Below are 16908 nucleotides of genomic sequence, written 5' to 3' on the forward strand. Positions count from 1 at the left end.
TCGATGGCCCAGGCCTCTCGCGCACCCTCTCGGCATGCCGATATCTTCCACAGCCGGATACGCCGCCGCGCTCCCTTGAACAGCTCTACCAGCTTCTCCATGCTTCCTGGAGGGGGGTTGGACGGCCATAAAGCCTTGGCTACACTCCGCATAGCCTGCCGAGCTTGCTCGTGCAACTGCGACAGCCCTTGCAGAAGATCACTCGATGATCCGGACACCTCCTCTTCGGGGCGGTTCGTCAGAACACCTGAAATTTTAGCTATATCAGCTACCGTTACCTCCAACACTGTTATAAAACAAAAGGTGGCCACATACTGAATATGCCGTCTCGCAGCTTCGTGTTCTCCTTCACAGAGTCAGCTAGCTGAGCTCGCACATCTTTCAGTTCTTCGCCCAGTTTGGAGTTCGAGTCTTGGAGTTTCTTTTTCTCATGAACGACTTTTGTAAATACACGCTTTCTCGCTGTTAGTAGTTTTTTGGCTCCATGTTCTTCGCTTCGAGCGGTGTCTAGCTGCTCTTGTACTTGGTCTAACAGCCAAACACAAAGATTAGCACAAAGATTCGCACTATCGGTGTATCATTATGAATTTTCGATAGAAGGAAACATTACCGGGAGATTCCTTGTATTTGTCCAGTTCGGCATTGGCAGCAAGCAGCCGACACTAACACTTTTCCAGCTCCTGAGCTAGTTGGGTGTTCTTCTCCGTAAGCACCTGGTCATACATTGATCCTTAAATCAGTTGCTTCAACTCCTTTAAGTCTCGGGGGCTACTGGCATATGGTTATCATAGCCAGACAAAATAAATTTACCTACACATCTTTCAAATGTTGCTTTGTGGCCCTGTTAATCCCATCTTGAGCAGCTCGGATGTACGCATCGGCCGAGTTGAAGGCGTTAAACGACTCTTGTGAAAAGCCAGGGTCTTGTAAAATGGCCCGGCGGTGCCGATGATTCATCGCACTCTCCACTTCCGAGTTGGTGACGGATACATCATCCGAGTCCTCGGCCGGAGGACAGTCCGGCTTCGCCTCGGCATCAGCCCCCGTCTTCATGGGAGGATCTGAATCCTGGTTGCAGGAAGTACGGCCGCCCAAACCTCCAGATACGGTCTGACGCGTCTTTCTCCTGATACATGGATAATAGTAAGGTCACGGTTGGACGTGACCGCTCAGGTGCAGGTTGGCGAATTCATACCTCTTCGATGAGGGCATGGCCGTATCTTCGTTTGCTTTCCTCTTGGAAGGCTCGCCCAGAGTGGGGGACGCTCTCTTCCGAGGTACCCTTGGAGTAGTACGGCGCACCGAACCCTTCCCCTTTTGAGCACAAGATAGTGCGGTGGGTAAGAAGGAAGGAGAGATCTCTTTTGAATAAGGTGTGTTCGGATCACTTACGTGTGAAGCTGGAAGAAGACCGGGGTAGTCGGTGATGATGGCCACTTCTGTGCCATCGTAGCTCGCCTGGTAAAACACTCCCTCCGCAAGCACCACAAATATATTCGGATCCTCTTCAAACCCGGGATCTAGCTCCCGGTTGTGGTCCTATGGCTATGGGGCGGGGCTATAAAATTCCTCGATGACCTTTCGTCAGTGTTGTCATAAGCAAACAAGCTAGAAGTTTATCAAAGGCAATTCAGAGATGGAAGAAGTAAAAATGGAGGGGTCGGGCCTTACCCAGCTGGGAGAGTTATACATAGAGTACCCGTCTCTAAATTTGATGCGGAGAAATTCCTTTTCCTCCCCGTTGAACAGTTCGGCTAATATCTTAGACAAAGCGGCAGGGGTATCCGGACCTTTCCGGCCGCAGCGAGAGGCGTCATCCTCCCCATTGTAGTGCCACATGGGAAGCCCTCTGTATTGGAGCAGCTGAACCCCTCGCGCTATGGAAATCGACATAACCTCGATTACCGTGAGTCCGGACTAAGTCAGCTCTCTTATCCTGCTCATCAGCTGACGAACCTCCGCGCCGTCTTCCTCTTCAAGACTCCGGGGACGCCAACTGCGGCGTTTGTTTAGCGGGACGCGAGCAAATTCATGAAGACCCTTTCGAATCGGGTCAGGAAGTGCAATGTCCTCTATATAAAACCATTCGGAGGGCCATTCATCAGGTGCCTTCCTTGGTATGCCGGATGGATATCCGGTATCGGCGACCCGCCATACTTCGGCTCTGCCCAGTTCAAATATTGACCCTTCATGATTGCGCGGGACGAGACAAAACAGCTTCCTCCACAACTCGAAGTGAGCCTCGACGCCCAGGAAAAGTTCGCATAAAACGACGTAACCCGCAATGTGCAGAATAGAGGCTGGAGTGAAGTTGTGCAGCTAGAGGCCGTAATATTCCAGAAGCCCTCGGAGGAACGAATGGATTGGAAATCCAACGCCTCTTAGCAGGTAGGGGACAAAACACACTCGCTCCCCCCCGGACGGATTGGCAAAGTCCTCTGCCTGAGTCCCCTCATTGGAAGCTAGCCCCGTTCGAACAGGGACTAGATCCGCATGGGGAAGGAATCCCTGCGTTTGCAACTTTGTCAATCGGCTATGAGTCATGGAACACCTCTCCCACTCACCTTTCTCTGGGCCGGGACGAGCGGAGCAGCTGGGAACACTAGCCATGCTGGAATAGTTTCTCCTGAGTAGTCTCTGGGATTTCTTCTGCGTAGCGCTGAATGGATCTGGGATCCAATCTCTTTAAATAGGCGCTCTTCCTCACATGGATGGGGTGTTATTCGCAAAAATACCCTGACTTTCCACATTCACTCGACACGTGGAGGACAAAGATTATTCAACGCGCAGAAGCCAAGGAGGCGACATTGGATCAATGGCCAAATACATTACTTGGAGATCATCGAAGGGAGAACCCGCCTTGCAATGCCGAAGACAATATGTGTGACGAGCACCTCGCTATTGAAGACTGGTTCGGGGGCGACTGAGGGAGTCCTGGACTAAGGTGTCCTCGGGCGTCCGGCCTGTTATCCATGGGCCGGACTGATGGGCTGTGAAGACATGAAGGCCGAAGACTGTACCTTGTACGGATTGGACTCTACTTGGCGTGGAAGGCAAGCTTGGCGACCAAATATTCCTTCTTATGTAACCGACTCCATGTAAACCCTAGATACTCTCGGTGTCTATATAAACCGAAGGGGGTAGTCCGGAAAGGACACCACATATACTCATTACCATACCCACATAGGCTAGACTTCTAGGGTTTAGCCATTACGATCTCGTGGTAGATCAACTCTTGTAATACTGATATTCATCAATATCAATCAAGCAGGAAGTAGGGTATTACCTCCATAGAGAGGGCCCGAACCTGGGTAAACATCGTGTCCCATGTCTCATGTTACCATCGATCCTAGACACACAGTTCGGGACCCCCTACCCGAGATCTGCCGGTTTTGACACCGACACCCGGGGCGCTCAACGAGGCAGTCCGCGTAGGCCAGGTGCCCTCCCTTGCACTACACAAATCAATCAAACAACACATCAATCAAGAAACATGCACCTTTCTTGATGAGGCGAACGGAGGAGGTGTATTCAAACCTCATACACTCGAGGCTTCTAGGGGCGGAGGCACAAGGGGCAGTGGAGCAAGGTAAGGTCCATCGAGACCATATAGAGCTCCATCGTCGGGTCCTATTCCGTCTGCATGATCTCGTCCTCCTTGGAATTCCGCCCTCCTCGTGCACAACCATCTCTCGCTTTATTAGGGCCGGGGCATTAGAAAGCTTTCCCGTCACATATTCATACTACTTCAAGGTGCATTAAATCAACACATGCAAGTATCAAAAGGAGAGTCATGGCATGCATGCATGCGTTGTAATTAATGCATCGGTAAACGCAAATTATTGAATTATATCGAGTGCAGTGTTTTGATGTGTCGCGTCAACTCATACAAGACCGAGAAGTTTGATTACTACAACGCCCTCTCGCCTTAACCGCACCTGCCTTTGGCTGCATGACAGTTGGGGCGACCCTCCTGTTGGGCCCACCTGTCATACATGCAAAGGCAGGAGCAGTAAGTCAATGAAGCTGCATCCCTCCCTCACCCATGAGCGTGGTGGCTGGCACGACTAGGAGAAGCTTTCGTTCGCTACACGCTCTCCCTCCCGCACGCAGTGGACATGCAGCAGTTCAATCGGTGTCAGATGGCCAGAAGCATATTGTAGTACTCCTCCACTACAGTAGTACTCCATCATTGTTCGACTTCCCAAAGAGGCGAAGAGCCAAGCGCAGCCCGGACGCTCGTGTGGCAGTTTCATGTGTAGAGTAGTCTATGATAGCGTGTACCGTGCCTATAAGCTTTAAAATCGTTGGGGTCGGCTCCATGCTTTTTTATGAAAATAATCTTCTGGTCCTACCTATCATCCTGGTGATTGTAGTTTGCATGCTCATCTGGTCAAGACAGGAATATATATTTTTTAATTTTTGGTGGGGTATGTTAGAGGTTGCAGCAAATGGAGTATTGTACACTGCGAGTATGTCAACTCGTACAACGAGGAGAAGCTTGATTTTACTACTCGCCTGCTCCCTCTCCCATGTGCACGGTGGCTCACAAATGAGGACGAGCTTTTGCTTATAGTAGTACTACAACAAGCTATCCCTCCCGCTCGCGGTGGACGGACATGCAGCAGTGGATTCGATACTATAGAAGCAGTAGTAGTAACATCATTGTTCGTCTTCTTGAAGAGGCGTAGAGCTAAGCGCAACCCAAACGTGGCTGTTTCAAACCTTGGAGCACCTTTTTCTACTCCCATCAGCTCTTCCAAAGCCACCTAAATTTTTATTATTACTAGAGGTAAAGCTACTTCATGCATTCGAATCTAGGACTCGGTTCAAACAACGAAGAAAGGGGGGAAAGTTGTAGCATGAATCTAGGACTTGATTCAAAGAGGAAATAATATGGTGAAAGTAGTAGAGACCAGCTACCCAACTGGTCTCTTGGTTGAAACGGGAAATAATGGGAAAACGCAGTAGAAACTGGATAAGGAACAGATCTATTATTGGTTGGAAAAAGGATAGAAAGTGGCGGCTGGTGGATAAGTCAATAGAGTATGTCCAGGATTAGATTTGTTGCCCTCATATAGTAAAAGATCTCCAGGATTACAATTGTGCCCTCACATAGTAAAAGGTCTTCAGGATTAGATTTGCTGCCCTCACATAGTAAAAGGTCTCCTGGATTAGAATTGCTGCCCTCACATTGTAAAAGGTCTCCAGGATTAGATTTATTGCCCTCACATAGTAAAAGGTCTCTAGGATTTGATTTGCTCCCCTCACATAGTAAAAGGTCTCCAGGATTAGATTTGCTGCCCTCACATAGTAAAAGGTCTCTAGGATTAGATTTGCTGCCCTCACAGAGCATGAACAAACTCGGCATCACCACTTTATGCCTCCTTGTAGGTACATTGTGCTGACGCTTCTACTGTCGCATGTCCTTATACCAACCTTTTGTTGTTGTTAATGTAAGGGCGCATGTAAAATGAACCGACCACATTGTTACCTTAGGGACATGTCTAACCAGTGTCATTGTTAATCTAATGCCTCCAGAGATATGATGCAATTAAACTGTGTTACAAATGGTACTCCTGCTGTTTTCCCCAGTAAGATAAGTAAGTTGCTCCTTTACGCTGTTGAGTGTCCTAGTGTCGCCACGGTCCCATGCCCTTAAACCAACTCTTTAGCTGTTGTTGATTTACTGTATCTGGTAAACAAGCAATGCCACCATTAAAGTAATCCCATATTTGATGAATGTCATTGTTGATCGTAATGCTTCTGGTAACATGAAGCATTGGTGACGTTTTAAAACTTCTACTGTCCTTGCGTGCTTGCCATGAACATAATTAAGATGCTTCTTTTCATTTCGTGTATGTTTCGTATATTCTTATTGACCAACAACTGTTTACTTTCTATCTTTTTGTGCAGATAGGGATATCCATTTCACCTTGTTGCTATTGTGAGCTTTTGGTGAACTGAACAAAACACTCTTTTTTGGAATGAGTGTCTTGTGCAGTTCAACTAAAATTTCACGTGGGAAACATCTCTCTATTTTGGTGGAACTGCACAAAATGGTGATTGGAGTTTCCAAAATCTCCGTCAAATTCTGCTGGTAATCTCGTGCAACATTTTATTAGCCTTTGCAAGATGATCCATCGCTGTCACCACAATGGCACTTTATTTTAGTGGAACTGCACAAAAGGATTAGCAAATTATAGTTGCACCTTACATGAGCATGATAGCCAACCTTAATGTTCCTCAATTTTAGTGCAACTACTAAAGAACCTGCCAGCTCACGCGAGCAAGTAGTTCTTGCTAGTTGAATGATGCAATCTTTGCTTCATTTCAGGTGAACTGCAGAAAAAGGCGCATGAATTGAATCATGGAAGTCCAGGCAGGCCTCATCCGAGTGGAGCTGCAGGTTGAGTTCAAGGAGTGGCACAATTATAGTAATCAGGCTCTTCTTATTTGTGATGTGCAAACAATAATACTCGACTACAGATGTTGTGACGGTCAAGAGCATTCGCCAAGTTCTTCGGTTGTATGACACGGCTAGCCAAGATGGATTTAATCCCGATATTCACTTTATCAAAAGGCTCAAATGGGTTGGTTCTGAATCTTGCAAGCTGGGAATCAATGAGATGTGTAGGCATATTTGTTGTACTTATGATTTGAATCTTATTTGTTGGTTATGAATTTTGCAAGCTGGGAATCAATGAGATGTGTAGGCATCTTTATTGTACTTATTATTTGGATCTTATTTGTTGGTTCTGAATCTTGCAAGCTGGGAAACATGACATGATGATGCAGAGGACAACAACCATAACAACTAGTTTAAACTTGGTAGTATTATCTGTGTGAAAGTGCCAATACAGACCCACTCGTGAACTGACGTGTGGCTAGAGTATGTTTCTTAATGGAGGCGTTTGAATGCGTCGAGGCTGCATCTTCTGTCGGGTGTGCAGCAGGCAAGGATGGGTTGTAACTATTGTCGCCTGTACACACTTAGTTTACTATTGAATCCAGTTCCCCAAGAGCTGAAAAACGAACTACTACCGCCGCCTACCCACTCGTTCACTTGAAGATACTCCAATGGCGATCTGAGGGGTGAGCCTGCTGGATATGGACTTTAGCAAGGAGTTCCCCTTTGAGTTAGCTGTTCAGTCCTATGGCTGCACCAAGTTGAATGTGATGTACACCAACGATCCGGACTCGGTGAAGCTCTGCCTCACCGAGTTCAAGCAATACCTACAGGACGAGAAAGCACAAGGTCGCTGGACTTAGAACTTGTGCCCATCCATTCGTCTCCTGACAGGCACCAGCGGATCGCCGTCGCCCAGGTATGTGTGCAGGGCGAGGTTCTCGTCTACCATGATGTTGGGCAATCAGAGGTTCTGGAGCATTCGCCCGTTTCATCGGCAGCGCTGACTGCACCTTCGCTACGGGGGAGAGAAGGAAGAACGTGATGATTCGGCCATCTGGTGCAACAAGCTTGTCGAATACAGAAGCAATACAAGATCGTCGGCAACGAGAAGGAGAAGGACTCCATGATTGACCTCGCCGAGACCATCATCGACCCCTGATACACCAACATGAAAAAGACAACGATACCAAGGACCTGAACACGTGGGAGGTACCTCTGAATCTAGCCTACAAAACCTACGCGGCCAAGGACGCATACGCATGCTACGACATGTACAGGCGGATCTTGGACATGAGGGCGTGTCTTCTTCCCGTAACCTATGAGTACAGGGACAGCCGCAGCGTCATGATCAAGTGTGCCATGAAGGTCTAGATGTTGTACTTTATCTGTTTATAAGCACCTTTATCATCTGAGTGTTTCATGAATTAGCCTATCTGCCATAATTATCTGTTTTGTCTGAAATATTTCTTTTAAGAATGCATTAACCTGTTTGCTTTTTAGTGGCTATTTGCTTATGTATGTAACTAGTTCACTTGTCCGTTTAAAAAATACTAGTTCACTCAGTTGTCGTGCTTTGAATCTCCTTCCTGCCAACATATTCCCCTTCTCAGGTGGACCCAGCAGGTCTCGTACACAGATATATGGGACCAACCACCTATCAATTTGTAGTTCAATCTTTCGTCCTCTTCCTATACAATGGCTGGCCATCCCTCCACTCCCACACATTATCCAGCGGCGGCAGCTCCATCGGCCCACCCTGCACCCGAACAAGTCAACCCTCGTACTCCCCTCCGCCCACGTCTTCCCCCACTCCGGTTCGTTCGGTCCGAGGTCTCGACGTCGTCCTCTGCCTTGGTGCTCTCGCCGGGGCGCCGCCGTTTGTCATTCCCAACATGGTCAGCAAAACAAGAGGAATCGGGAGACAACTGTCCGTCAAGAGGCTGACAGTCCCATGCCCACAAGGTCCATGGACTAGGTTTTGTTGTTTAACATGGGCAGCCCACGACATGTTTCAACATTTTTTGGATCCAGCAGGTATCAAGCGGCCTCTGGGCCTCCCAACCTAGCTTGTCTATAACATCAGCAACACAAGTTATGTTTGTTTTTTCAAGACGACGCACAGCTCAGTTCTATTTTTCTATAAGAATGCAAAACTGAACCTATATTTATATCTTATTTTATTACACACACACACACACACACACACACACACACACACACACACACACACACACACATATATATATATATATATATATATATATATATATATATATATATATATATAACAGAAACAACATAAGGTTCCGTTAAACCTGTCATTCGTCCGACCATTTTATAGACCTTCCCACTTCCTTTATTTTTCGTTTTCATTAATCCTATATCTGAATTTTCTCCCACTTTATTTGTCGATGTAAACTAAGTTTTCTCCCAGTAATTTTCCCTAGAACCAACTCAACTGTCCCACGTCTAGCCTAAAAAATAATAATACCCCACGTCCTATTAACTCATCAAATTAAAATGATATTTTATTTCATAAGTTGAAAGTTTTTACAAAATAATAATAATAATTGTTTATATATAACTTGGCAAGTTAACTCCTAGTGATTGCGTACATAAGCTTCCAAATATTTTACTAACCAATGCAGTAATAGACATGCAATCATGTGTTTATGTTTTTATAACATTTCTCCGTCCAGCCCAACATGATATTTTCACCCAGCCCAGCAAATCCATGGATTTCGAGAAAAATGCAAATGGGCTTTAAATTCTACCATATATATAAACGGGTTGCATAGATGCTACATCATTGTTTAACCCAGCCCACCAAATGGACTAAAAACAAATGGACTGGCTGACATGTGGGCCACTAGGTCAAAGCCTAACAAGGCGTTGGATTTACATCCAACGGCCGACATTCTTCTTCAATCTCTCGTCTTCTTCCCCCAGCGCTGCCGGGACCGCCTGCTCCAGCCACAGGCGTCCAACGGCATTGTTTTGCGCGCCTCAGCGAAACGCTACCCCGCCGACGGCCAGGCCATCCCTCCACTCCGCACCTCCTGTTATTCTCTGCCGAGTGTAGGCCCATCCCCACACCAGAACCAGTCAATTTTCCCACTCCTCTCCGTCTGTGACTCCACTGCCGCGTGTTCCCATCTCTGGGTCATTCCAGTTTGGGGCCTCGCCGTCGTCCATCTCCTTGCTACGCTTGGCACGGCGTGGTCAACAAACGAGAGTCATCGGAAGAGGACTTTACTTGGAGAGCCTGACGGCTAGGACCCATGAGGTCCATGGTCGCTCGCAAGGAAAGTTCCTCCATATTAAGTTGTTTCCTCCCCCTGACAGCTGGGACCCACCGGTTGTATCTTCGTGTGGAAGGAAGTGCCTCCTTGTTATGGGAAAAACCATTCCTCCCGATGACAGCTGGGACTCGACAGATTTGGTGGCTGACTTGTGGGCCTACTAAGAAGACGTGTATGCAGGGCTTTGTCAACTTAATCAACAAATGATTCTAGTAGCTAGACCTTTGGATGTTAATCCAACAGCCGTGCTCCTTCTTCAATCTCTGTTCTTGCTCTTGTCTCCCATGGGTGGCAGTGCTCCCGCGCACCTGAACCAGTCCTGTTTCCCACTCCTCTCCATCTACGACTCCACTGCCACGTCTTCCCCATCTCTGGGTCGTTCCAGTCTGGGGCCTCGCGGTCGTCCACCGGCCTTGGTGTGGTCGGCACGGTGTGGTCAACATGGTCATCAATCGAGAGTCATCGAAAGATTACTGTACGTGAGAGGCTGACGGTGGGGATCCACAACGCCCATGGATGCATGCGTGCAACTGCATCATTTTTACCCTAAAAAATAATGTTTTCTCCCCCTGACTGTTGGGACCCACCATCTACATCTTCGCACGCAAGGAAGTATGTCCATATTACGGGCAAAAAAACGATTCACCCCTGTGACTACTCAGACCCACTAGCTACATGTTCGCACGCAAAGAAGTGCCTGACATTCGGGACCCACCTGGTCGAAGCGTACGTAGTGTTGTCATTCTTGTCACGAACGTGTACGTACATACGATCGGTTTGTCTGCAGGCTGCAGCGATGAACCGTGGCCGTGTAAGGAAGGGCACGTGTCGTAGTAGAGGCGCGCACGTAGCATGTACATGTACGTACAGCGGCCATGTTGCAAGAAAGTAAATATGGCCATGTACGTACATACGGGCAGGGTCTCGAACGCCTACTGGCGCGTACGTACGGCCAGGGCTCGTATACATGACTGGGTCGGAACGGAGAAACTGTGTCGTTGTCATGTTCATCGGGAGCCAACCGGCTTGGACACAACAGCCGATGGAAACGAGGCCTGGCGTACCGCAGAACAGAGGAAACAGCCTTGTGTTCGACCAGCCACGGTCGAAACGGGATCCTGTTCATCGGGAGGGGTCTGGCGTATCGCAAAACGGAGGAAATGGACCTCCTACGGTAGAAACGGGGTCTTATTGATTAGGAGGGGTGTGGCGTACTACAAAATGGAGGAAACAGACTTATGTTGGAGTGCAACGGTCGAAACGGGGGTCCTGTTCATCGGGAGGGGTGTGGCGTACCTCAAAACGGGACTCTACGGGATGCTGTTCATCTCCACCGTCCACCTCCTCCAGCCTCCACGGGCTACTATTCATCCACCGTCGACCTCCTCCAACCTCCACCTGTGACTGTTCATCCACAGGCTCATGTTCATCCAGCCTCCACCGTGCACTCCTCCACCGGCTACTGTTCAACCAGCCCTCTCCACGGGGTCCTGTTCAACCATCCCTCCACGGGGTCCTGTTCATCCATCCCTCCAGGGGGTCATGTTCATCCACCGGCTCGATCGGGGTACTATTCATCCAGCGGCAACGGCCTCTACTATCACGGGATCTTATTCATCCAACCCCCCACCGAGAACTGTTCATCCAAACCCCCTCAACAACGCTCACTGTTCATCTAGAGGCAGCATCGATCAGCTTTAGTTAGGAGCAGTAGCGAAGGAATCACACTCGGGTTTAGTTAACAGCAAGGGATCGATCAATCGCTCGGGTTCAGTAACGCGTAGCCTGTAGTGCAATCGCTCGGGTTCAGTTAGAGCCCACCGCCTCGCTCAGGTTCAGTTAGAGCCCAACGCCTCGCACACACGCGCGTACGTATGAGAGAAGCGCACATCGCTCAGCCCCCGACAACCCACCATAACCGGGAACTCCCCAATATTTTCCTTGCCCTCGCTTCTACCATGGTTTTTTCTGTCATGGATGGCCCAAAGAATGTCATGCAGCTACGTCTCTAGCCCGCCCAGGACGAAAAGCCCATTTTCTGTAATGATTTTTTGTCATAGAAGTAGGACCCCACCAGATCTATGATGATACCGGGTTTTGTCACAATTATCATCATAGAAGTGTCATAAGTATGGCAGAAAAAATTCATTCGGCCCAAAATGTCACGGATGTGTCTTTTTTTTGTAGTGATGGGAATACTGAAGCGCTTTTGTCGGAACCGAAACCATCCAGAGGCAAGCATCCTACAAGGTTATACCACGGAGGAGGTGGTTGAGTTTTGCACCAAATAGATGAAACAAAGACCTATAGGTTTGCCCCTCTCAATCCACGAGGGAAGGCTGAAAGGTAAGCCGGTCCTTGCTGGCACACAAATGGCTGCACCCGGAGAATTGGCAGAGAAAGCCCATTTGACGGTACTACTTAACAACACAGTTCTCATCACTTATGAACACTTGGCGGAGATACGCCAAAGCTTCTTACCAATGGTGCCTTCATCAGATGTGGAGATGAAGGAGCACACTAAGAACTACGCCGAATGGCTGAAGAATCGTTTGGCACAAGGATCCATCAATGACATTGCTACGTGGTTGGCACAAAAGCCATCACCTACGGTGTTGACGTGCCAAGCATATGACATAAATGGATACACGTTCTACACTGAGGAACGTGATCAGAAGACCTCGTATCAGAACATCTCTATACGAATAGAATGCATAACTATAAATGAAGCTGATAAAAGGGTATACTATGGAACCATGAAAGAGATTTGGGACCTTGACTATGTGAAAGTTAAGGTGGCATTATTCAGGTGCGCATGGATCCCTCTTGGTCAGGTAAGGATTGATGAGTACGGGAAGACCTATGTTAACAGGACAACGATGGCATATCACGCGGACCCATTCATTCTTGCCAGCGATGCTACCTAGATTTTCTTTGTCAAAGACCCCTTGCATAAGAATGACCATTTAGCGATGCATGGGAAGAGAAGGGTACTGCGTGTCGACAATGTTGCCGATGAGGACGAGTACGATGAATTTGATGAGTTGCTAGCCAAGGGATCATGCACCCGTGTAACAGAGTAGCGTAAAATCATCAAAAACCTCAAGTTCATTCGGGGTCAACTTAATGATCCCAGTTCCCCCATGTACATGGCAATTAAGCTGGAAGACTAGTCTTTATGCCTACCCTGCAACTTAATTCGTTCAATTTAGAACTGTCACGTGTATTGAATTTGTGAGTTATGCCCGGTTTTCTGTTGATGTAAGAACCGTTAATATGTTGACCTTGATATGCTGTCAGCTCAGGCAATGAATATGAACTGTTTTTTGTTATTATTATTATTACTATTATTATTATTATTATTATTATTATTACTATTATTATATCATAGAGGTAGCATAGTCAATTGATCTCACTACAGTATGTGTGAACAAAAATATGCAATCTGGTTTGCGAATAGCACATGGTTCGTTAATGAAAGCCGTGTGTCGACCAAACCCCGCCACCCCACCCACGATCCAAGTCGTGCTTTCTGATTGGCCAGAACCCAAACCCCACGGATCATAGGTCTGCACCGTTGGATGCTCCCAGATCGAATGACGATCCTCATCCATTTCAACAGCACATGCAGTTCCGGTTGTAATTTTATTTTTATGCACAAAATGCATGTTAATGTCCAAAAATGTCTTAAATATATCTAACGATACCTGAAATGCGCATGAAAATCAAACCGTGGTATAATGGTGATTGCGTACCGTGGAAATTTTTATGAGGCCAAACGATGAAGTCACCGGCCACAGGAGTTTGAATTGACACGTCTCCTTTTGGAAAACCATGATCCTTCATGTGAGATGCTCCGGTTTGGAAGGAGCGGTCATCAAAACTTGTGCCAAACTTTACCAATTTTTTCTATGGGGTCGTGAGAGCACACCACGGGCACACATCAATTCTGATGATGTCCGAACTCCATTTGAATTTCCTGCAATTAAAATACCAACTAGGCCTACGCCAGTGGCTGCACCTCGCGACCGAAATGTTTGAAACTTCTCCCCGCTTCTCGAGCAAACGCATGCAAACTCACAAAGCGACACACAAATGATCTGTACACCTTCTTTGCTAGGCTGATAGTAAGGGGGTATTATAGCTAGTATCATGCATGCCAACTAGGTAATTTTGATGAGCTGTCATAGAATTAATTAATTGAAGAAAGAGAGGGTTAAGTATCATATCATGAAACCATATCATAATAAATGCTATGCTACTATGTGTCATGCATGACAATATAAATAAAGCACTACATATGATACTATCTAGTCTATGATATTATGCATTAGGGCAAGTACACAATAGAGTGACATAAGACCAGCCACAATGGGTAGTAACAGAGAATGTTAGTAGCTACTCTATGTTACTACCTCTATAGTGGGGAGTAACATATGTGTAGTAACATGCAACACTTCATTTATTAGGCTATAGACTCATCTTGCCTTGAGATGTGTGATGTTACTCATACTACTACTAACTAGCTATGTTACCACTTTCCTCTCTTTCTTCATTTATTGCTTGCCACATCATCTATTTTTATCGAGATACGTGTGATGTTACTACCTATGTTACTCCCACTGTGGGTAGTCTAAGCAGGCTATAAGGAATAGAATAATATATATGTGCTTATTAGTTGGAGGAAAGAGAAGAGAAGCGGGCTCTTGGTTAGTAGAGCCAGCTGCAACACGAGACCCAAAACACTTTGTGGGGATGTAAGGCTAGTCATAGTGGGAGTAACTTAGCTAGTAACATAGCACACTCCAAGAAAATTTTGCTTATGTGGCGAGTAGTTAATGAGAAGTAGTAACATAATATGTTACTGTAACATAGCGGTTCTCAAGACAAGATGAGTCTATAAGCTAATAAATGAAATCATCTATGACACTACTAGTATGTTACTTTGCACTATGAAGGTAGTAACTTAGACTAGTGTCATATACATGACACTAGTATAAGTTACTGCCCACTATGACCATCCTAAGGTGGGCCAACTATTAATAAACTAGTACGTATTTAAAACTTATTATTGTACATGCTCGCTAAGAGGTTGGCTGTATATGACATGGCAACTTCTTATAGCCGACCCTTGGCTGTATTATTAACCATGCTCTTAGTGAGGTAGCTAGTATATCATAGACGACTAGCTAGTATCAGACTAGCCATAGTGGGAGTAATACTTCAGCAGTAACATCGACTCCAACTCAGCAAACTTGCTTATGTGGCAATAAGTTAATGAGGAGAGAGATAGTTTCAGTAACTTAGCTAGTTAATGTAACATCACATGTCCCAATGCAATATGAGTCTATAACCTAATAAAATGAAGCTTTGCATGACACTACACTTATGTTACTACCCATTATGAAGAAAGTAACATAGTCTAGGGATATGTGTATGTTACTAGTGTATGTTACTCTCCATTGTGGCTAGTCTCATACTCCCTCCTTTCCGGTTTAGGCTGGTTGTAATGGTAGTATCATAAGCGGTATCATGCATGCCAACTAGACTTTCTGGATGATGTGGCACACAATTAAATGAGGAAAGAGAGGATGTGGTATCATATCATGATACCGTGTCATATTAAATGTTGTACTACTACTTTGTGTGATGCATGACAATTAATAAGGCAACCTAAGATACTAACTTATGATACTATGCATTACGGAAGTAGCTAGTATCATACACTATCATATGCATCATACTAGTATACTATGATACTCCCCATTACAACCAGCCTTATAGGGCTCAATTCAAAAATCTCACCAACCAAGGTAGATGGTGAGTGGTGGAATACTTTTTTGCAGTTTGCAAAAACACCCAATTAATGCTTTTGTTTTCCTCAAAAAAATATGTTTTCCAATGTATTAATTGCAATACATGCATGCATAAAGTACATGCATTGGTCAACTTGCTCTTAATACTTGCATGCAATGATTTAATGCACCTTAGAATCTAGACATGTGATGGGGAACAACCAAATTGAGCCTTACAAAATGGAAAAACTAAAATTTTGAGATAAGCCTATAAATGGGAAAGGAGGGAGTATATATGCATGATACTAGTATATGATCGGCAATACGTCCGTAATGCGCGCATGCATATTATGATGATAGGTTGCCTTATTAATTGACATACATGACGCAAAGTAGTACAACTTTTAATATGATACGGTATCATGTAATGATACCACACCCTCCCTTTCCTCATTTATCTGTGTGCCACATCATCCAAAAAGTCTAGTTGGCATGCATCGTACCGCTTGATACTCCCATATTACGACCAACCTTATTAGGGTGGCCATAGTGGGGGTATCATAGCCGGTATCATGCACTCAGGAATAGAAAATATGATGACGTGGCAACGAAGCAGTAACATAGGTAGATATCGTAACAAATTAATGCTATACTACTTTGTGTCATGCATGGCCATAAATATGGTCATCCATGATATATACTACTCTATGATACTATATATGCACTATGAAGGTACGTACGTAGTATCATACACTAGTATCATATGCATGATACTATATATATAGTATATGATACTCCCCACTATATAAGGTTGGCCATAGTGGTGGTATCATAGCTAACGATATCATGCACTCGGAAATAGCAAGTATGCTAATGTGGCAAAGAATTAAATATATATATATAAAGAGGGTTAGAGTAACATATAGGTAGATACCGTATCATGTTAAATGTGATGCTAATTTGTGTCATGCATGGCAATAAATATGATCTATATATGATACTATACTCTATGTATTATACTATGCGCTATAATTAATTAAAGGTCGTATCATATATACTGTATATTTATGATACTAGTATATGACACTCTCCACTATACTCGTGATTTCTTACCGTGGAAAAAATTGGAGGCGAAACGCTGAACTCATGTTTTCATTCGAACAAAAATATGATGTTAGGTAATGTAAATGTTTTCAAAGAGCACACGGTTCACTCACAAAAGACGTGTGTCCACTAAATCGTGGCTGATGTAGCCCCCCCCCCACCCCTCTGCCACGCGTGCGATCTGAGTCGTGCGTTCTGATTGGCCAGAACCCAAACCCTAAAGATCGTACGTCTGCACCATTGGATTCTCCTTGATTGAATAGCGATCCTCATCCCTTTCGAAAACACATGTAAA

This window comes from Triticum dicoccoides, chromosome 5A (assembly GCF_002162155.2).
Source record: "Triticum dicoccoides isolate Atlit2015 ecotype Zavitan chromosome 5A, WEW_v2.0, whole genome shotgun sequence".
NCBI lineage: Eukaryota > Viridiplantae > Streptophyta > Magnoliopsida > Poales > Poaceae > Triticum > Triticum dicoccoides.